General features: G+C 42.7%; 1 long non-coding RNA gene across 1 annotated transcript; it reads left to right on the plus strand.

The window, feature by feature from the left end:
* The first annotated feature begins 366 nt into the window (after positions 1-366).
* On the plus strand, positions 367-23716 carry LOC146870086 (uncharacterized). Its single transcript, XR_014958961.1, has 4 exons — positions 367-694; positions 11606-12183; positions 16168-16308; positions 23335-23716. It is a non-coding gene; the product is annotated as an uncharacterized LOC146870086 (long non-coding RNA).
* Positions 23717-24217: the final 501 nt, after the last annotated feature.

The following is a 24217-nucleotide window of genomic DNA, read 5'->3' on the forward strand; positions in this document are numbered from 1 at the left end:
CATTCCTGAGCGTGTTGGGGAGTCACGTAAATGGATGCGTCCTCTAATAAACGTGTAATGACACGTTTAGGTAATAGTTAAAACGAAGGTGTCTCGAAGAATGTCATTCGCGCATCATAGGTCATAATAAATACTCACAAATGTTTTTTTTAACGTGTATTTGATTTTGTCACAGTAGAATATTTACTTAATCATGCAACATTCCTTACAACTTTGCGTTTCGGAACATGAAATTGGAAACATTTATGAACTCAACATGATGCACTAATCCAACCTAGAGTCATCTTTTGTAAGTTATCGCCTGTTGTGAAGGAAAGAGCACGTACACACAGTAGACGGTCATTCTGCTCAGTTCAGAGAGCAGAACCTGAGACTGTTATGGTCGTGGGCTCGAGCCCCACACTGAACGCAAGAACTTTTTTGCTCCTGTCCAGCGTTATTCCGACACCTTGTGCATTGTCCAGTGTCCGGCAGCGCTTCCCGCCCCCTCCTCTAGCTTGGGGCAAGCTTTGTCTGGGTCCCTGGTCCCGGAAACAAAGGGGGAAAATTAATGTCCCGGGGGGAAGCTTACCAGGCTCTTCCGCGGCCCACGCGAGGTGTCAGAAACTTGTCACTTCCGTCCTGTAGCGGATTTGGCCCCATGGCCAGAGTGTAACGATGGATCGTATCCAAATCAAGCAGAAAGAAGGTAGCGGTGAGTAGACTTCAATCCAGAAGAAGTTTATTACAATCCCAGCAAAACACGGGAGTACTGCTGCTCTCGACAAGGTACAACTGTTGAATGCCTTAACTAACTGTCGAGCCTTTACCGAGCAGACGCAGCACGAGAGATGCACCCTCAAACATAAACATGTTTGAAGATACACTCACGAGCAGCGTCTGCACGAGTGTGGAATACATAGCATGTCACAGGAATAAACATGAAGGAAATACCAAAGTAAACGACGTGAATAAACAATGAAACAATACCTTTACACAGAGTCACCATAGTGGGTCCTCAGGAGCTGAGGGACCGGGTTCGGGTCTCGGGCATCAGCTTCGTTCGATGACTCGGGGCGAACCACAAGTTATATCTTTCATCGCACAGCTCCGGTAAACCCCTGCTGCATGTGCGGCCTAGCGGGCGCCCGAGGCCCTTGTGCCTCTGGGTCTGCCCTTTACTCCCGGGTAAGCGCGGCCTGGGATGCGCGCCTGCCCCTGAATATCCAGCGTTTTAGGATCAGAGATCGCAGTGGAATTCGGCAGTGGCCGTCCCTGTTGCTGACTCAGTCAATTGACCTTCCCTCATAATCTATTTGGGTGGCATGGGCCTAGCAGTGATTAATGTCCCCTCTTGAATTCGCATTGTAGCAAGGATAGACAAAGATCCATGTTTGCGTCGCCGTTTTTTCGCAGCGCTTAAGTTGGGCCGATGGTTTCTAGCAATTGGCAACGTGCACCTGCGCCTATGACTGTTGCCACGGGGTGGCACTGTTTGCGTGGTTGTTTGTGTACTTGAAGTCTCTCTGACTTTGCTGTCACCACATTTGGTATTCAAGTACTTGGGCCTAAGCTTGTAGCCTGTGACTGACGCTCACAATTTCTTCTATTTTCCACAGTCCGACAGATTTTGGTGGGCTTAAGTAAGTGATTGGCCCCACAGATCCTGTGAGCAGCATGCATTAGGGATCCTAACCTCTGAAAGGAGACCGCAACAAATAAAGCAAAAGAAAGCCGAAACGCTGTACACAATCGGCAACAGGCAGTGGTCAGGGGCCTGGCCTTGCACCAGGGCACGTCCATGTGGTTGGTTATCGGCAATTTTATAATGCTCAGATTTGACCCATTGGCATCAGTGTTGCAGTATTTTATCAAAGCTGCGTGCTTGTTTGTTGAGTTAGGTATGATGTTAAGTTATCGTAGTGCAGCAAATGCTGAGGGTCGGCTGGCGATGCAGAGGTGACTGGTGTTGCCTGGGTGCACATTGATTAATACCTCCTCTGTTGGCAATTCACAGCCATCTTCAGGATGCTTGGGGGGCTCTGGCGCATTTTAACACTACATTTGGGAAGGTTGAGGTCAGGAGTGCATACTAGTGCACAACAGCACATGCGGGAGTATTATCAGTTGCCCTTGGTAGAAACTTATTTGGGGGCCCCTGTTTGGAACAGCTTTGAACTTTATACAGTCCAGCTCTTTCATGCCCACTTTGGGAAGAGTTACTGACAGTGCACGGTCATACCCTTCAATTTCTCAATGTGTTTCCACACAATATTCGGGGATGGTGACATGTTTGCAATTCGGTAACACAGCAGCAGCTCACTCATAGTAATGAAAGTAATAGGTGACTCTACCAACTAGCATATAGGAGGTTCTGTTTTGATCTAAAAGAAGCCTTTTAGTGATGTTGTGACGGTGGAACACATGGCCCAAGCGGCGCATGGTGAAGCTTTGCAGGGAGGCATACTGGGCTCGGTAATCAGCGCTGTGGGTCGGTAGTGCGACCGTTGGTGTTAGTTTTGCTCTCACAGGTTGAGAAGAATAAAAAGAGACTTGTACTTGGTTGGCGCCAATTTGATAAGGGACTGTGTTCTTCGCAAGCACATGCACCACCTGTCCAGAATCGTTGCATTTTCAGTATACTACTACACCAAAGCCATATTGGGGCTGTTCGCCTGGTTGGTGTCCTGTGCTCGAGAGGGGCAGGTTTGGGCCTCCCGTCCCCGGGTAGGGGAGGGCAGTGCTCTCTCTAGGTGCAGCTGCTGCTTGGGGGGGCCTTTGGGGTGCAGCTTGATGATGGCACCATGGGTCAGTGAGTGGTGTGCTCAGTATGAGGCGAAGCCGTCACGAGCCGGTTTCCCCCTCAGCGCAAGGTGTGTACATCGCGCAAGGATTGTAGTTTAGATGCGCCCATCTCCTGTACTTACTGCGCCAGGCTGTTCAGACTGACTGTGTATATTTGTGATACTCTGCTCCATATGAGCTACGTCAGTCTCATACCACACCAGGCACTTTGACTCCCAAAGTATCGTATATATGTTACTGTCTCACACATGCACACACCAAGCTTGGGAATATCTCTCAAAAGCAGCCTTAAACCCTGGTCTTCCTAGAGTTTCTTGTTGGTCAAATGGGTGTAATTACTGATATCAGTATGTCTCCCTCATCTTCATTGTTTGATTGCTAGCAGGTAAGTGTCATTCATAGTCTTTTAAATGGCACTCATAGTGCACTGAAATGATGGAAATGTCACACATAGCAGTTGAAACCTTGGCAGCCATGGATGGGGCGGCTAGCTCTCGGTTGGCTAGGCAAGAAAGCTATAATTGTGACTTGTTTATCTTATGCAACTAAGAAGCATTGACTAAGCCAACAGATGGGCTTGTTGTAGGTGTAGTGCTCCTGTTGTAGTAAATATAGAGAGGCAATGACATAGCAGCTAAATACCAGGCAATATTCAGCACATTGCCTTAGCAAGCTGGTTAGCCCTGCAGATTAGTTGGGCCTGCACAAGCCACACGTATACCGCCTACATTCTGGCCCAGGCAGAGACATTTACATAAGTGGTATCACAGCATCGCCAGTTTCTTATACTCGGGCCCGTTGGCACTATGGTGATGCAGTATCAATTTGCACAGATTTTGGCCCTGCATTAGACACACATACCTCCTCCAGTCTGACCCCACTCGGGTCAGGCTGATACAATAAAGCGTCTAACTGGTTTAACCTCATTGGATACATGTTGGCACGTTAATAGCCATGTAGGCGACTGATTGGCGGGTTTTACTTGAAGGGTCCGGATGTGGGGAGGTAAAATCAACAGTCGAAAACTCAACAACAGGGGTTGACACACAGTGGAGGGCCCTTGGCTAGGTGCACTGATAAGCTTTTACCTAGACAGTATTAATTTACTGGCTATTCAGGTACTAAAGCAGAGATACCTTTTGCAGTAGTCACATGCCGGGAAGTACGTAGTGAGGAAGTAATAGTTCCCCTAGTTGCGCAACATGTATATACATTTGTATAGGGTGCTTGTTAAAAGCTTCCTTGGGTCCAACGAGTGCCAGGCAAATAGGGACGACTTGTACAAGAGATAAACATGAGTAGTTACTCAACACGGTGTGTTAGAAGGGATGTTGCCTAAGCAGAACTCAAACTGGCCTTAAACGCATGATGGAGACAATTTGTGACATGCCTAAAGAGGAAAACCTATGTTAAAGGGATGGTATGCCAAGGGAGATAGCTTACACATCTCACGGAATTCCATCAATCCAACATGCCTAAAGTAAGCGAGGAATGCCAGAGTGATGGGTTGGACCAGTTATTAGTTTTATTAAACGCACCTAGTAATGCGAAGTAGTGACATTTGAACTCATATCAATGGTACTTCCAGGACACATCTCCTTCAGTACACACACCGCCAGTCAGGGCTCCTCTCCCCTGGAGTAAAGGGAAGCTAAACACCATAGACGGCATAACGCCAACGTTGGCAACGTGAGCTATGCTTGCGGCCAGGCAGTGGGCTTGTCCAACTTATGTGATAATGCTAAGGGTTGCAAGCATGCACCAAGAGATGGATCCTCGAGACCATCCAGGACAGACAATAAGACCCGCTCTATAGCCAGGGAGCCAGGCATTTGCGGAAGCTGCCAGCTAACTAGTGGGTTGCGGTGCAATAAGCTGAGAGGAACATGGGGTCAGAGCATAATTTGGCTACAATGATTGAAGAATGATTGTTTTGGCGTTCACACTGCTCAAGAAGGGGCAAGTATTCGTTCATGTTGTTCACCCTCTTACACGGCAGATACACAAGGACACCCGTGCTTATGTCGCATACCCCATGGCAGGATAGTCACCAAAAGGGGGGAATGGCCATTGACATGCCTTGCCAGGACAGGGATAGCCACTCACACTAACTGGCGCCTCTAGGAAGATAAATGTTAGAAGCACAGACTGGGTGTGCTGGGCCCAAAACCCTTCACCAAAGCTGCAGGGGGCATCAGGCTGTCAGGGTCTTTGAGGAACGGGCAAAGGCATTAAAGGGCCGTAGTGCGTGACACAGCATTTGCAGGGATACAGAAGGGTTCCAGCGGATCCACCAAAGGGACTACAGCGAAACATGCGACACAGAATCTGGTAGTTCGACACCATTGCTGGTTTAAGTATCAAGGGTCACAGGTGCATAGCAGGGACCGGGCATCTGTGAACAGTCGAAGGTTCAGCAAGCAGGGTAGGCTGCGTAAGTTGTCACTTCACAAAAGGGTGCAGTGTCTAATAACAGGCACCATACACTTATTCCCTCTAACCTGTTGTGACACCATTACTATGTTCAAATAAGCGTATCCTGAAGATAGGAGACGTCCCCCTGCGCACAGCTCAAAGCCCCTAGGAACAGGGGTTGGTGAGGTTTCAACACTCAGTGTTCATAAGTTTAGAAAGAATGAGATACAGCAAACTTTGATTGGATGTTTCAGTCGATATTTAGTGAATCATATCAGTGAATAATCATCCATTTGAATCCAAATGTTAATCATTACAGAGATTGGCCCAATGCATTTCGGTCCCGAACGGACCTTCGTCAGGGGACCTATCTATAAAGTATGATAAAACGCAAGAGTCAGGAAGTAAACTGACGAGAATATAGCTGTCATTACATTAATAAGTTGAAGGTGATGAGGTGTTCAAATGTGTGGCTTAATGGTATTAATCAAACATGCACGGTGAGAAATAACAAAGCGTCTGTGGATCAAAACTGTGAGGTCCGGTTAGTCCGTAGATATAGCGGTGTGAAAACTAAACCGAATGTAACGACGTGATCGGGTGAAATCATAAGTCGTAATAGGTGAAGGAGTGACTCTATGGAATATAATCGTGATCGTGAGTTTGTTAATGGTGGTCGGTACATACAAGATTCTAAACAAAATCGTGTGCAAACGGGCTGTGCCGGTTCGAGTGTACTGGATGAAAGCTGTGGTGCTCGAGCACAAAATATACCAGTGCGCTGCTGCGTTAAGAATAACGTGGTTTAGAAAAAAAATATAACGGCTGAAATAAGGAGGTGAAGAAAAACTTACGAAACGCAGTGCGCTTCCATGGTGCTCCGGCTATCTCGTGGTTAACATTAACGCGAACGCAGAAACGCGCTTCCGAGGTGATTTTAGTAACGTGCCAAATAAACAAAGAAAGAGGACTACTCTAGACGGATCGGTGCGGGCGCCATATTGAGATGACGGAAATAACAGGGAAGAGTAACAAGAACAGTGTGCTTGAGGTGATGATAAATGTAGTTGAATAAAAACGATGAGAGAAAAATAGAAGTAGAACAGTGAAGAGAGATAAAAAAGGATGGGTAGATGAGTGAACAGTAAAAATAGGATGAAAACAGTTAAGACTGGAATAACAGAGCCTAAAACAATGGAATAACATAAGAAGCTGAGGTGAAGAGATCACAGGTAACACAAGAATTCCATGCGGTCATTGAGTCCGTTCGGCTTCATTGAGTTCAACAGTTTGATCCAATGATTTTCCCTACGGAAAAGCAGATTGTGGATGTCTCTTCCTTCTTTGGGTTCCACAGTTTCAAGTACCATGAATTTAAGTTGACTGATGTTGTGATGGAATTCAGTATAGTGTGCGGCTATGGTGGATTTTGTGTTGTTGGTACGGATGTTGCTCTTATGTTCTAGAATCCTAGTCTTCACTTTTCTTTCAGTTTTGCCAACATACACAAATCCGCAGGGACATTTGAGAAAGTAGATAACGTTCATGGTGTTGCATGTAGCATTAACTTTGAGGTTGATTTTGTGACCCTTCATAGGATGGTTGATGAAGGGACCGGTAATCACGTTGTTGCAGTTGCTACAATTGTAGCAGGGTCTGATTCCTTTGTATGTCGTAGATGAGGATATGTCGATGGGTTGAGTGAGGATTTCTTTGAGATTTTTACCTCTTCTGAATGCAAAAATGGGTTTGTCTTTGAATAGCCCTCTGAAATCCGGTTCTATGGCCAGTATTGGCCAATGCCTTAGAATTAATCTTTTGTAATGATTACTCATGGTAGAAAATTTTGATACCACAACTGCTCGTTGGCTGATGGGTTTGACCGATTTGGTTAAGAGTTGATTTCTGGAGATTGTGGAACAACGTTGTGTGGCTTGTGTTAAAACTTGTTGTGGATATCCTCTTTGGGAAAACTTGTTGAGCATCTTTTCCATTTCTTGGGTGCAAGTGTCGGGCTGTGAGACAATCCGTTTTACACGTAGTAGTTATGAATATGGTAGGTGGTTTTTGAGTGCTGATTGATGAAAGCTGTTGAAGTGTAACAGGTTGTTAAGGTCAGTTTTTTTGCGGTGTATAGTAGTTTCTAGCTTGTTATGAATACGACTGATTTTAACGTCAAGAAATGTGGCAGAATACTCTTGCATTTCGAAGGTGAATTGAATTCTTTCGTTGATGGTGTTCAAGGTGTTGAGTGCTGACATGAGTTCAGAGTGTGCTCCTTTCCAAATGAAGAAGATATCGTCAATGTATCTGAGAAAAATGATGACATGATTTTGCCATGTGTTGTTATTCAGTATATTTTCAGTTTCAAATTTTTCCATGAAGATATTGGCATATGCCGGTGCGGCACAATTGCCCATCGATGTACCAGTGAGCTGTAAATACCATTGGTCTTGCCATTTGAAGTAGCTATGATAAAGGGTGTAGTATAGTAGTTCTAAAAGAAACAATTGTAGTTGAGGATCCAAGTTTGAATGTACAAGCGTGTGTTCGATGGCGGAGATGCCTACATCGTGTGGAATGGAAGTGTACAGAGATGTCACATCGACAGTGCATAGCCAGTATTCGTTGTTGTCATCCAAGGTGATGGTATTAATTTTGTTGATGAAGTCTGTGGTGTCTCTGACATAGCTACTCATGTTTAATACAAAAGGTTGTAGGTATCTATCCAACAGTTTGCAGATGGGTTCGTGTAAACTACCTCTGGTGGAAACGATAGGTCGAAAAGGAGGTTTTTCGATGTTTTTATGTATCTTTGGTAGCATGTATAAGGAGGGTGACCGGGGATGGCTTTTCAACAAAAATTTGTATGCCTTCTCTGGAATCACGCCATCATTGAGAGCTTTCAGTAGAATTTCTTGGAGAATAGATGTGAATTGTTCTGTGGGGTTGTGAGTTAACTTCATATATGTGTTAGTGTCAGATATGTGATTTAGTGCTTGTTGTGTATAGAACTCCGTATCCATGATAACTAGTGCTCCTCCCTTGTCGGCGTTCTGACATGTTATATTGGGGTTGTTGGCTAGTTTTAGGAGGATGTTGTGCTCTTTGACCGAAAGGTTTCGATGTTTAGATTTCTTAGTGAAAGGTAGCGATTGTAAGTCCTTTTTCACCAATGTCTCAAAGGTGTCCAAGCTTTTATTGCTAACGGGAGCCATGTAGGTACTGGGTGATTTGAGACCTTTTAAGAAATCACTTTTCTGAGGTTCATCAATTTGAGTGACATTTTCAAAGAAATTTTGAAGTCGTAGGTTGCGCATCAGTTTGAAAAAACTGATTTCCAATTCCAAGGTGTTGGTATGGCAGGTGGGTACAAAGGATGTACCTTTTTGTAGGGTTTTAAGTTCCATGGAGTTCAATGAGTAAGAGGAAATGTTGATAACCAGGTTGTTGTCATCTAGGGTCTCCTGCCCCCTCTCTGACGTTTGCTGGTAACCGGAATGGTCTTCGGTTCCAGTGGTTCCTTGTCTTTTTCTTTGGCTCCTCCTGGGTCGTCTTTGTCCCCGGTGTCTTCTAAAAAAGAAGCCGAAGTGCCGGGAGTTGGTGCATCCGGGTGAATTATTGACGAAGGCGGTCGCATGGGTGGTTGATTAGATGGTCTGGTTCTGGTTTCGCTTCCAGATGAAGAAGTATCTGTATCAATGTTGTGAGATGGTCGATTCTGTCTGCGTCTTGCGTATACTTCGGCCCATGTGTAGACCTCTCCCAATTTGTAATCAATTGTATCGCGTTTATATTTGCGAATTTCATTTCAGCCGTTATATTTTATTTCTAAACCACGTTATTCTTAACGCAGCAGCGCACTGGTATATTTTGTGCTCGAGCACCACAGCTTTCATCCAGTACACTCGAACCGGCACAGCCCGTTTGCACACGATTTTGTTTAGAATCTTGTCTGTACCGACCACCATTAACAAACTCACGATCACGATTATATTCCATAGAGTCACTCCTTCACCTATTACGACTTATGATTTCACCCGATCACGTCGTTACATTCGGTTTAGTTTTCACACCGTTATATCTACGGACTAACCGGACCTCACAGTTTTGATCCACAGACGCTTTGTTATTTCTCACCGTGCATGTTTGATTAATACCATTAAGCCACACATTTGAACACCTCATCACCTTCAACTTATTAATGTAATGACAGCTATATTCTCGTCAGTTTACTTCCTGACTCTTGCGTTTTATCATACTTTATAGATAGGTCCCCTGACGAAGGTCCGTTCGGGACCGAAATGCATTGGGCCAATCTCTGTAATGATGAACATTTGGATTCAAATGGATGATTATTCACTGATATGATTCACTAAATATCGACTGAAACATCCAATCAAAGTTTGCTGTATCTCATTCTTTCTAAACTTATGAACACTGAGTGTTGAAACCTCACCAACCCCTGTTCCTAGGGGCTTTGAGCTGTGCGCAGGGGGACGTCTCCTATCTTCAGGATACGCTTATTTGGTTATTTGCTTCGACACTCTGGATCAGAGAGTGATACCCCAGCAGCACGCCACAACCTTACAAACTGTTACAATTTTATGTTGTGCGCTTATCCATATCTTGCTACCATTACTATGTTCCCCAGAGATCAATCGAAAAGAACTATGAAATCGTCTGGTCAATGTGGCGAAGTAATGCACCCTAGAATAAGACCACAAGGTGCAAATTAGCATCCAGTTGAGGACAGGTGAACTTTAGTGGTCTGCATTCACCCCCCGGCTCCTGTGGCATGGAGCTCAGTTGGGGGAGGCGATGGAGCCTGCGCACAAGAGATTAATCTGCGCTATGTGTAAATTCACTGAGCAGAGGGGATTTGGCTTCATTAGACATTGGGGCTACATGCCAAATTCACAGGGTGCTTTGAGGACGATGGGGTACATCTGTCCAGTATAAGCATGGACCTGTTCTTGCTGGATAAGGCCCTATAAATAGCAAAAGATAAGGCCGCTACTATTGGGCAAAAGAACACTGCTTCAAAACATGAAGGCCACAATTTGCAATTTAAGCAACCAGTTAGGGACATGTGAACCATGGTGGTCCGAGATCACTCGCCGGCTCCTGTGGCAGGGAGCCCGATCAGGGGAAGCAATGCAGGCTGCACGCAGGAGAGTCAATAGCGCGATGCATAAATTCACCGAACAAATGGGGTTTGGATTCATAAGACATGGTTTGCTTCATGCTAAATCCACAGGGTGTTTCGAGGACGATGGGATACATCTCTCCAGGATAGGCATGGACTTGTTCCTCCTGGACCTAGGGGAGGCCCTGGAAATAGCGGGATGTAAGTAGGAGCTCCAGCCTTGGTGGGGGGCCCTGGCTGCGACGGTCGCCACACCCAGGGCTGTGGCGGAGTTACATGGCGATCCAGAGGCGGAAAGGTACTCAAGGGTACCCTCTTCAGGAGCACAAAGGGTGCTGAGGCCGAATATCCCCAGAAAGTCTGTGCGGTGGACCCTGGGGTGCGACGGCGCCCCATCTGTCCTACGGGCGGTTGGAAACCTGTACAACCTGGGGTCGCTTGGACGCTCCGCCCCTCGTAGGGGGGGTCGTGAGTTATATGGTGGACCAATGTTTCACCGGAAGTGGGAGGGGCTATCCCCTCACCACAACCGCTAAGCACTGATTGGCTAAGACCACGATGCAAGTTGGTCCATCAGGTGGTAGGCCGCGAGGGGCGGCTTGCCTTTGGATCGCCTGTAAGATAACCCACCATGTTGGCATTATTTGGTATGCTAATAAACCTGCAGCAATTTTCTCTACCAAAAAGTTGTCTTGTCTGCTTATTTATGCTACCAGTATGTTGCTGCGGGAGGGCTGGTGAGTGTGGCCGATATTGGCACTAAGCACGATGAATGCTGGGATTGCGTGCTGCTATGTGCACTATGTCAAAGGCGAAAGGACAAGTCCCAGAATGCCTCGTCCCGGTTGCTTAAAGGACAGGCCAGCTGTGGTGGTGCTGGAGCAGGGTTTTCTATTTAAACTCAAACTTCAGTTTATATTTTCGTATGTCATAAATAAAATTACTAATGTTTAATTATTAAGTACTAAAGTTTTGTTAAGTTTTTTATTAATCAACCTTACTAATGAAAGAATTACACGTGGAAATGCAATTGCATGGCTTAATTAATAAGTGAACTAAGTTGGTGAGCAAATTAATTAAATAAGTGTAGCTAATGTGCTATTTGTTATGTATTTGCGTTTTAAAATAATATGCTTTAATGCTTCTTTATGTCGTAAATGGCTAGATAAATACATACACATAAGGGTATTAGTGGGAATTAACACTGTATAATCAATACAATGTAGTAACGTTGTTTTGTGTTTCTTTTTAATTAAGTTATCCATTTTGGCCTGTTGAGAAAATGGCCGACATCTACAGCCTGCATTTGAGTAGTTGAAATATGAAGAGAGGCCTCGCTGAATATGGTTGAACATGACCTCGGCCTCTGTCTGAGCTAAAAGTTATGAAAAGATGACAACTCTGGGATGGTCGCCAGATATCCTTGGAGGAGAACATTTGTCACAAATGAACATTTTTGATAAACTTGCGGTGGCTTCATTGCAAATGATATAATTCCGGAGAAGAGCATCCATGTATGTTGCAAATTTAGTTGCGACTTCCTTTTTTCCGTGTTTTTATTTTTGAGATATCCGAGAGTGAAGATTTTTCTAAATGTTGCAAGTTAACATCCTTTCCTGCTCGCTCTGCTCAACGGACGTTTTGGAGCTTGTTTGTAACTTTTAATATGTAAGTTTTGGTATAAATATGACTAGACTAGAGAGGGTCTAAGGCCACTTCTTCCTGAACTTATGCTCAAGAGGATCGATGCTGACTGAGAGGACGGCGACTCGAGAGACTTTGATTCTTTACTGAGAGACCTGTCCTGACTAGAATACGACATTTAGCTAGAATAGGTAAATATGAGAATAATGATTTTGCAATTGAATAACTTTCCTTATGAATTAATTTAGATAAAGTAATTTCTGTTTGAATTACAGTGTCGGGTGGTTATTTCTTTGTCATTTTATTGAGATCTCAGATGTGTTTAAACTGTTTAAATCATGACTCGAGACAATTCAATTTGGTTGCATTGACCTCAAATTAGATGCAGATTGATTTAGGAGATCTCTCTTATATTCAGTGTGGATAGAGTAATGGAATGTATGTTGGTGTAATGGGCCCCACCAGCGTATGATGAGTGTATGTGCGCATGACTGTGAAATTACTCTGTCCGAGGAAGTAGGGAGAATTTATAAGCTCTGATCTGCAGCAGTTTCCTGGTAGCAGTATGATGGTTTTGATTATTGTCTTGATCTGATAGATTGCTTGTACATAGGCTTTGGATTCATTGATTTATTGATTGATGTTGATACATGTACTAACACTAAATGTTGAAGTCGTCGTATTGAGTTATATGTAGTGTGTACGGCTTCTGGGACGTAGGGAGTCGGTGACGGTTCTGTAGTAGGGCAGAGGGAAGTGAGTGCTGCTCTCGGGAAAGACGGGATTGTTGGCCCTGTACGAATGCAGGGAAAAGCGTGTGACAATTGAAGTTGCGCGTCGCATTGTCTGAGTTCGATTCAGTGACATCGTCGTGTGTTACTACTAGAGACATATTTTCGGTATAAGAGAAGTGTGTATGGTAGCAAAGGTTATCTGTGAAACTCTGGTCTTAAGTCCCAGGGATCCGTAAGGTTCGCCGTTAAAGCTTACCGCTGGAGAAGTAATAGGTATTCACTGAGCTTGTTTGAAGGACTGGGCAGAGGTAAGCGCTGCTTGGTTAACGTATGTTATAATTTTGTAGTAGGACAGATTGTTCGCTGTTCTCGGGAAAGGCAGGATTCTGTGTAAATGTGCTACATTTTCTGGTGTGAAAGTGCGTGAATGTATGAGCATTTAGTTGATTGTGAAACTCTTAGGAGCATTCCGGGAGGAAACAGTTAATGAATGCATGTTAGAAGGGCAGAGTAGAGGGATGTGCTACTGTGTCAACGAAAGTAATAATTCCGTAGTGGAGCAGAGGTAAGCGCTGTTCTAGAGAGAAGCGGGATTCTTGTGGGAAAGGTCTTTACTATTCTGTGGTTAGCGAAGCAGACAATGGAGATGTTTATATGTTGTAACTAATAGATTTGTAGAATTTGAAACAGAGTCTACTGAGAAGGTTTTGTAAAGGAGGGGTAGACGAGTGACAAGAGACAGGAGTAGAAGCGACTGCTGACGTCAGAAAGACCGCGCTGTGATTGGACAGTGGGTTAGAACAGCGAAAGCGCTGTGATTGGTGCGTTGGTGTGAGCCGCGCAGGGATTGGAAGAAGCACAGGGTGACGTAGACGCTCCGGGATTGGTGCGTTAGTGTGAGTCGCGCTGTTATTGGACAAAAGATCGTACAGTTGTAGAAAAGACTAGAGGGTTGTGGTAGACGCAAAAATGTATTACCAAACCGAGGAAAAGAAAAAGAAATCCTTGTTCAGTAAAATTAAAAAATGGTTTGACAAGGATAAGGACATAATAACTAGAGAGGATGAGTTACTACCTCCGACAAGGACCCCTGCATCCTTCATGGTTGCGAAATATGGGTATCATACCTGTATTTGGTTAGACAATTGGGCTAAGTACACTAAAGAAGATGGTGTTTTAGCATTCCCGGAACATGGTTCATTTAATCTGGCCGTGTTGAGAAATTTACGGGAGAAGATGATGTGTCTAGAGCCGAGACCAAGGCCGACACAGTTCGAGGCATTGGTAGAATGGGAAGATGAGGTGCATGAGCGGGAAAAGCAGAGGAGTGGAGGTAATTATAGGTATATGTTCGGGAGGAAATATGATCGTGAAACTCATCATGATCGGATGAGGAGATGGTGTGATGCTAGTATGTCAGAGGGACTATATCCTATGAGAACTGTTGAAGAAACGGAAGGGAGGAAAGGTACGGAAAAGGTACAGGATGCAGAATTGAGAAGGTATGGGGCTAATGAATATGAGGATGAAGTCTTGGATGACATGATCTATAAGAGACCACCTCCATATAGACCAGAACCAGAAGTGAGAACACCAGTTGCTACACCAATGAGAGATACTTTGAAAATCATTAAAACAGAAGTTGTGACCCCTGATCTGAAAAGAGGTAGCTCTTTCACGGAAAGGGAGAGAGAGAGAGAAAGAGAGAGAATCAAATCGGGGATGAAAAAACAAGAGAATTAGCAAGAACCACATCTGAGTTGACAGAGAAAATTAGAGAATTGACCAAGAATCTAGAAGCTGTTACAGTGCCTGTAACAATTGGTCCAGTTATGCCTATTTTTGAAAAGCAAAGAATGGGTGAAAATGGTTTGACAGTTCCATATGTAGGAAATGGACTAGTTGGTTCTCCGGGAGAGTCAGGAATGAGGACGGGAGAAAATCATTTGAGACAGTTGAGACATGACACATGTGGTGAAGAGTCAGATGTACAGCCTAATTCAGGATTGAATACTGGTTGTGCAGAGAGAAATGTTATGATGGAAGGATCAATTTTGGAACCACAGAGGATGGCAGAGCAAGTGAGTACAGGGAAAAGGTCTACAGAAATAACGGCTGAGGATTTGAATGATTGGTTGAAAGTTCTTCAAAAGAAGGATAAAGATTCTCAGGCAATTGATGTAGCCAGGTTGCGCATAGAACTGGAGGAGCTTATAGCAGGAACAATTCCTACAGAAATGTTGAAAAATCATCATGATGGAGAGTTGTTATTCATGTGCAAGAGTATCACATGGAGGGCTAAGAATACACATGAAAGGTTAAAAGGAATAGCGAGTGAAATGGGAATTGACATGGATAAGGTGAAAGCTTTACAGAAGCCTTATAGAGTGGACTTTTCGGATAAAGACATTGAGAATTTAAATGATGTTGGCAGAACAGGGCAGATTAAGGAAATGATTTCCTTATTGCGAAAATGGGGTGATGTGGAAAAGTGGAAGGATAGATGGTACAAAAAAAGAGAAGATACAGTGGACAGGACTTACTCAGCATTTCCTATGAGAGAAAAGGAAAAAACAGTGGATGCCTATCCTATGAGAGAGATTCCTGGAGGAGGATATGTACATGTCCCATGGACTAGACAGGATATTTTGTCATTTACGAATGATTTCCCTCGACTGAGAGAAAAGCCTGTCGAGTGGTATAGGCAGGTAGATAGGTTTGTGAAATTGTCAAAAGTGCTGTGGATTGACCTGAATAGTCTGTTTGATATAATTGTTCCAGCAGACTTGTGGGCAGAGTGTAAAATAGTTGTAGATTGGCCTGCTAAAGAATACCCAAGAGATCAAAAGACAGGACCCAGAGGTTATGAGAAAATATGAGCAGGTTATTGTGTTCCTGAAGAATAAGGTACCCCCTAAAGAGACAGATTGGGTTAAGATAGATCGAACACATCAGGAAGCAAAAGAATCAGTTCATGCTTTTTATGAAAGGTTGATACTGGCTTTCAAACAGTTCAGTGGAGATGAACATCTGGGTGATAAGGATTTGAGTCATTTTGTATACAGATTTGTATATGGCTTGAGACCTGAAATCAGTGAAATGATTCGTGAGCACACAGTTGATTGGCAGAGTAAGAAAATTGATGAAATCTTGAGACATGCAAAGTACTTCAGTGATGAAATTGAGGCGAAGCAAAGAAAGCTGAAGGAAAAAGCAATGTGGGCACAGGTGAAGGTTGCAGAAAGACAAGGAGCGCAGCTGGTTGAACAAGCAAATAATGCAGGAAATAGGCCCAGATATGGTACAGGAAAAGGAAAGGGGAACATCGAAGAGGCGAAGAAAAAATTTCCATGCCACAACTGCGGAAAATTAGGGCACTGGAGATCCGAGTGTACGAATCCACCATTAGTGAATAATGAAAATCAATCTTTGAATCAACAGGTGCAGAACGAGGGGTGTAATAATCAGCAGCAACAGCAGAAGGTTGTCAAGCAGCAGAATCAAGAGCCAAAACCGCCCTTGCCGCAGAACAGAGGATCCCAGAAATACAATCAAGACTCGGGATTCTACAATGATGAACAGGTAAACAAACCGAGACGTACGAATCCAGTACAATAATACTGGTTAAAGAATGAGGGGCGTGAGTCTGAAGGGGACTACTGACGGTGCCGAAGAGAGGAGGAAGAGTGCATACTTGGAGCAACGCTAGAATTAACCCAGGCAGGACCATTTGTAGATGGGAAAATAAATGGGGAAAGTGTTACTTTTTTAGTAGACACAGGAGCGACAAGATCGACTGTCAGGTCAGCAGATATAAGAAATCTTCCTCTCTCGGACGAAGCAATCCAAGTGGTTGGTGTGTCTAATACGCAGATTAAGACTCGTCTTACTGAACCAGTAAGGGTAAGGATAGGGAAATTTTCAGATATGCACAGGTTTGTAGTGTGCGACACTAGTCCAGTGAACTTGTTAGGTAGGGACTTCTTGTGTAAAATGAATTGCACAATTTTTTGTACTCCGGATGGAATAGCCTTTGAGACACCGGATGAGGATGTCTTATACAGGATGACTCTAGATAATAGAGAAAATGAGATTGTTGGAACATATGCTGTATTTAATCCAGAGGATTTGCCTCAAGAGTTGAGACACACAGTGAAAGCAGCAGTTTGGGATTTTACTGGAGAGGATGTGGGATTGATGAATAATGTAGATCCAGTAAAGATTACAGTGAAAGAGGGAATCTCTTATCCTAATATCCCACAATACAGATTGACACCGGAGATAATTGAAGGAATAACACCTATAATTGATAAAATGATTCAGCAAGGTGTTTTGAGAGAGTTACTGAGTAGGCCATGTAATTCACCAATAATGGGGCTGAAGAAGCCTAATGGGAAGTTCAGAATAGTACAAGATTTGAGAAAAGTTAACAAAATTGTGGTATCATGATGTCCCATTGTGCCAAATCCATCAGTGATTTTGTATCAGATTCCTCATGATGCTGAATGGTACACGGTAATTGATTTGTGTCATGCTTTCTTTTCAATTCCATTGCATCATGACAGCCAACCGATTTTTGCATTTCGGTTTGGACAGCGTATTTTGGCATGGTGCCGCATCCCACAGGGGTATACAGAGAGTCCTTCAATATTCAATCAGCTGCTGAAGAAGTCTTTGGAGAGTCTGACTATGCCTCAAAGCTCAGTACTAGTACAGTATATCGATGACCTACTGGTGGCATCGAAGACACGTGAAGCCTGTGAAGTAGATACCATAGCTTTACTGAATCATCTGGCAGATGGAGGATTAAAGGTATCTCCAGCCAAATTGCAATTTTGCAAGAAAGAAGTACATTATCTTGGACACAATATTGAGAAAGGTCTAAGAAAAGTGACCATTGACAGGATCAAAATTATCAGAGGAATGAGAGCCCCAATGACCCAGAGAGAAGTAAGAATGTTTCTGGGAATGGTGGGTTATTGTCGTCAGTGGATAAGTAACTTTTCCCTGATAGCAAAGCCACTGATTAAATTGACTGAAAGCGAAGTAAAAGACCCATTGGAATTGAATGCAGAACAAATGGCAGCATTCGAAGAATTAAAGAGCAGATTATGTGAAGCTCCTGCTCTAGGAATGCCAGACTATGAGAAGGAGTTCGAGCTGTACTGTAGTGAGAGGAATGGATGTGCACTTTCAGTGTTAATCCAGAAACATGGACGTCTGAGGAGGCCAATTGCGTACTTCTCATCTACACTTGACCCAGTAGCTGTGGGTTTACCAGGTTGCCTGAAAGCAGTAGCTGCTACATGCAGAAGCTTGGAACAGAGTAAGGGTATAATAATGGGATATCCTGTAAGGGTGTTCGTACCTCATGATGTGGCAATTCTTTTGACAAGAAGCAGAACTCAATATATGTCACATAGTCGGCTGACTAAATATGAGAAAATCATTCTGGGAGCATCAAATGTGACTCTTGAGAGATGTGTGAATGTAAATCCAGCGACACTTTTGCCAGATGCTGAAAATGTGAGTGTGAGAGATGATGTTGATCATGATTGCTTGGATGTGCTTGATTACTGTACAAAACCGAGACCAGACATAAGAGATCTGCCACTGCCTGAGAGCGATCATGTGTTGTTTGTGGATGGATCATGTCTGAGAACAGAAGAAGGTGTGCTGAGTGCAGCATATGCGGTGTGTAAAGTTTCAGAAGTTATGGAAGCTTCACCTTTGAAAGGAGTTAAATCTGCTCAAGTAGCGGAATTGGTGGCACTGACAAAAGCTTGCAAGATTGGAAGAAATGTGAGAGTGACTGTAATGACTGATAGTCAGTACGGATTTGGAGTTGTTCACGATTTTGGCCAGCTTTGGCTACAGAGAAGTTTCCTGACCTCGAGTGGAACTCCTATGAAGAATGCTGAAGTGATTGGGAAATTGCTTGAGGCGATACAGCTGCCTAAAGAACTAGCGGTTGTAAAATGTGCTGCTCATGGACAGGGAAAAGATTTTGTTACTCTTGGTAATCGGTTTGCAAATGACATAGCACAGTATTGTGCAAAGAACAATCATTCTATTAACAGGGGAAAGGAGAAGGAAATGTCTTTTTGTTCTGTGATGTTTACTAATGTACTGGAAACATGGGATGAGGTGAGGCAGTTGCAGGATGAAGCAGGAGATGAGGAGATGAGGAAATGAGAGATTGGATCAAAGCAGGTTGTGAACCAAGAGAGAAAGATCATGTTTGGATCTATAGGGATGGAAGACCAGTCATGCCAAATTCTATGTTGTCAACAATGGCAAGAATGTATCATGGTCAGGGACACCTGGGGAGGGATGCTATGATTAGGTCCTTCAAGCAGACCTGGTACAATGCAAAGTTCAGGCTGATTGCAGAGAGCATCTGTCAAAGATGTTTGATTTGTCAGCAATTCAATACTGGAAAGAAAACAGTGGTGAGCCTAGGAACAATAGGTAGAGAAGGAGGTCCTTTTACCAGAATGCAAATTGATTTCATTGAAATGCCCCAAGTCAATAGATTGAGGTATGTTCTAGTGGTAGTCTGTTTGTTCTCAAGGTGGGTGGAAGCATATCCGACTAGGAGAAATGATGGGATAACAGTGGCCAAGTTGCTGTTAAGAGAGTTGATTCCTAGGTACGGGTTCCCAGTGACAATTGAGTCAGACAGAGGAGGACACTTCTACAATGAGCTCATGAGTTTAATTTGTGAAGCATTGAGCATACAGCAGAAGCTACATTGTGCATACAGGCCAGAGGCTTCTGGCGTTGTTGAGCAGATGAATGGCACAATCAAAAACAGAATTGGCAAGATGTGCTTAGCTACTGGAATGAAATGGCCTGATGTCTTGCCTCTAGTGCTAATGACTATTAGATCTACTCCAGACAGAACTACGGGGTTGAGTCCACATGAAATATTAATGGGACGTGCAATGAGACATGCATTCGTGCCTGTCAACAAGCTGATGACTATAACTGATGACATGATTTTGAATTACTGTAAAGGCCTGGCTGACGCAGTTCATTCTGTGTTTCACCAGGTTGGAGAAGACGCCACTACACTTGAAAAGAAGCAAGCCCATGATCTGAGCCCAGGGGACTGGGTGAGAATAAAAGTGCACAGAAGAAGAAATTGCTTGGTTCCAAGGTGGGGAAGGCCAAGACAAGTCATTCTGACTGCTGTGAAGTGTGCTGGAGTGAAGAACTGGATTCATGCAAGTCATACTCTGAGAGTTCCAAATCCAAAGGATGGGACTGGAAAAGAGTACTTTGAAGAGTCAGATTCCATTGATGATGCAGACACTGAAACAGTGAGAAGAAAAAAGAATCCTGAAAGGGGGGAAAGAGAGTCAGAAAGAGAGTCAGGTGATTCTTTTTTCTTACCAAGAGAGGCTTCAAGAGGAACATTGCGAACCTCAGAAGAGAGCTCAGATTCTGGGAAAGTGCCTGAAGTTCTAACGAGCAGTGGAGAAAATAAAGAGAAAGAAGGAAAAGAAAAGAGCGATTCCACAGAGACTATACCTGAGTCAAATGAAGAGATTGAGAGGAATCCACCTGAGTTAACTTCTGAAGAAGTAGGGTCAGAAGAAGATAGAGAGGGACAGATTGCGGAAGACCCCCGAGGAGGTGTAGGGAACATTCCTGATAAGCTAGGTGAAGGGACAAGTAGACAGCAAGAAGATTGCGTGTCGGAGACCCGAGGAGGGACAGTAGTAGGGAAATCTCAATCGGTGGAAAAGAAGACTGTGGAAAAGGAGAGAATTGTTGATGAACAAGAGGCAAATGAGACAGAATCAGATGAGAGTGAGAATGAGATACCAGAGGGTCGAGTTCTGAGAAAGAGAGCTTGGATTGGAGAAAGAAACAATAGAGAAGTGAAACAGAAAAGAAGTGTAAAAGGGGATCTTTGGCCTAACAAGATAAAGAGGCTGAGATATCGATTGACACGAGTAAATTCATCGAAAGCTGAACAGGTGAACGAGGTGTCAAGTCAAAATCAAGCAAAAGAAGAAGAACGAAAGGAATCAAAGGAACCAGAGGAGATCAAAAGAATCAGAAAACCCAACCAGAAGTATAGGTCACAGGAATGGACGTATGTGGCACTGTCTGAAGAAGAAGAAGAGACAGAAGGTCAAGGAAATCCAGAGGGGACCTTACGGAGAGTGGTTGAGGAGGAGAAAGCTGTTGGAATCCTGAAAGTTATCTTGTCTGACATTGGAGAAGAGACAGATGTTCAGGATTTGATACAATTTGATGTTGCTGAAGAAGAACTGAAAAGTGATGAAAATCCAAATTGAGTGAACTAAAGGAGTTACTCGGAGAAGAGTGAAGAAGAAGAAATCTAAAAATTAACAGATTGTAATAATCTAGTGTTCTAGAGATTCAGTAGTGGAGTAGTAGAGGCTAAGTCAAAAGACACTGCCAAAGTAATAAGATGGCTAACACAGAAAATAATCAAAGTAGATGTACTTTCTTGAAAAGATGGTGCAGAATGTGCTGCTGCTGTACAGGACTATTGATGCTATTATGGAGTGTGCTTGCTTTATTAGTTACTTTTAGAGTTACAATAGACACTTTGGGAATACATACTGAGAATATGACTAATCTAGGGAAGAGTTCACAGAAAGTAGTACCAACTAGGATTAGTGATATATACATACACAAAGATAGGTCAATTAATGATTTTTCTAGCAATGATTTTCTAAATTGTTGTACGAATACGTGAAGACAATGGAAGTAAGGGATTGCTACGTCTGTATGCAGTTACCTGCATCCGTTTCAGAGGGAGTTACTTATCATCATCTTCCAGCTACGTATGGGATTTCATGTAGTGTGTTAAGTAGTATTTTTTATTTGTTAGGGAAAATAGATTATGAGATGTCTAATAAGGATAACATTTTTGGGCAATTGCCTATGAATAAAAAACTGAATCCTGCTAAAGAAGCTAACATTTTTGGTGAGATTTTTATTGAAACCGAAGAATTAATATTAGATTACATTTTTAGAAGAAGAAGAAAAAGCTTTTCTAGTCATGGTAGAGAAAAGGAGAATGAGCATGCATGAAAAGGCAGGAGGATATAAAATGAGTGAGACAGTGTGGGACATTGAGATGGGAAAGGAGTTGAAGAATGGGGCCAGTCCAACTTTGGCTTTAGATGCACCACAGAAGGGTAAACTATGCATTACCAGAAGGAAATCCCAATATGATAATTATTTTGTTGGGACTAGTGAGTGCCATGATACATACTTTATTGCAACAGGATGGGGATTCAAAGGAGGAGAAGATCCAGTTTTCCCGGGAGTGTATTATATTTGTGGGAATAAGGCTTATTACAAGTTGCCTGACCATTGGTATGGCACATGTTATGTTGGTCTGGTCTTTCCAAAGATTTTTCATATGGATAGAATAGAAGATGCAGAACAAATTAATTTACTAACACGCTTTAAAAGAGAAACTTGGTCAGAAATTGTAGGAGATATTTTTGGAGCTTTGATTCCAGCAGTGGGAATTTCATTAAATGCATATGGAATTCGGAAGCTGTCAACAGTGGTGGATCGCTTATCGACAAGCACCGCTGGAGGATTTTTATTGGTAAATACAGAGATGGTTGCCTTACGCGCCATGTCTATGCAAAATCGACTTGCCCTTGATATTCTATTGGCAAAAGAGGGTGGAGTCTGTGGGATGCTGAAAGTTCAACATTGTTGCACTTACATTCCTGATGAAAGCAAAGATCTAAAGGTCTATATCAAAAATATTACTGATTTGCATGAAGAATTAGTACCACTGGAAGCTGAAAGTATCTGGACTAAAATGGCTAATAAGATGATTGCTGTTAAGAATTTTATTGCTAAGATAGGTAGTACCATTTTTGGTAAGATATTATTTCCATTGACATGTGTGATTGTTGCTTTATTGATTCTTAGATTAGGGTGTTTATGCTGTAAATATAGGAGGAATAAAAAGAAAATAGTAAAAGAAAATACTGAAAAGAGACAAAAGAGGTCTAAAAAGAGACCCACAAGAAATTGAATTAGAAGAATTTAGAGAGAGCATGTACTTAGAAACAAAAAGAGATGATGAAAGAGAAACTGGAGTTTAATGTGTTTAATGTAAAAGCAAAAAGACATTTGATTTTCTCCTAAGAAAAGGGGACTACATTTTTTGGGTTGGATTTTTGTGGTGATGATATATCACCAAAGGGGGGATTGCTGGAGCAGGGTTTTCTATTTAAACTCAAACTTCAGTTTATATTTTCGTATGTCATAAATAAAATTACTAATGTTTAATTATTAAGTACTAAAGTTTTGTTAAGTTTTTTATTAATCAACCTTACTAATGAAAGAATTACACGTGGAAATGCAATTGCATGGCTTAATTAATAAGTGAACTAAGTTGGTGAGCAAATTAATTAAATAAGTGTAGCTAATGTGCTATTTGTTATGTATTTGCGTTTTAAAATAATATGCTTTAATGCTTCTTTATGTCGTAAATGGCTAGATAAATACATACACATAAGGGTATTAGTGGGAATTAACACTGTATAATCAATACAATGTAGTAACGTTGTTTTGTGTTTCTTTTTAATTAAGTTATCCATTTTGGCCTGTTGAGAAAATGGCCGACATCTACAGCCTGCATTTGAGTAGTTGAAATATGAAGAGAGGCCTCGCTGAATATGGTTGAACATGACCTCGGCCTCTGTCTGAGCTAAAAGTTATGAAAAGACGACAACTCTGGGATGGTCGCCAGATATCCTTGGAGGAGAACATTTGTCACAAATGAACATTTTTGATAAACTTGCGGTGGCTTCATTGCAAATGATATAATTCCGGAGAAGAGCATCCATGGATGTTGCAAATTTAGTTGTGACTTCCTTTTTTCCGTGTTTTTATTTTTGAGATATCCGAGAGTGAAGATTTTTCTAAATGTTGCAAGTTAACATCCTTTCCTGCTCGCTCTTCTCAACGGACGTTTTGGAGCTTGTTTGAAACTTTTAATATGTAAGTTTTGGTATAAATATGACTAGACTAGAGAGGGTCTAAGGCCACTTCTTCCTGAACTTATGCTCAAGAGGATCGATGCTGACTGAGAGGACGGCGACTCGAGAGACTTTGATTCTTTACTGAGAGACCTGTCCTGACTAGAATACGACATTTAGCTAGAATAGGTAAATATGAGAATAATGATTTTGCAATTGAATAACTTTCCTTATGAATTAATTTAGATAAAGTAATTTCTGTTTGAATTACAGTGTCGGGTGGTTATTTCTTTGTCATTTTATTGAGATCTCAGATGTGTTTAAACTGTTTAAATCATGACTCGAGACAATTCAATTTGGTTGCATTGACCTCAAATTAGATGCAGATTGATTTAGGAGATCTCTCTTATATTCAGTGTGGATAGAGTAATGGAATGTATGTTGGTGTAATGGGCCCCACCAGCGTATGATGAGTGTATGTGCGCATGACTGTG

Source organism: Triturus cristatus, chromosome 1_1, assembly GCF_964204655.1.
Source record: "Triturus cristatus chromosome 1_1, aTriCri1.1, whole genome shotgun sequence".
NCBI lineage: Eukaryota > Metazoa > Chordata > Amphibia > Caudata > Salamandridae > Triturus > Triturus cristatus.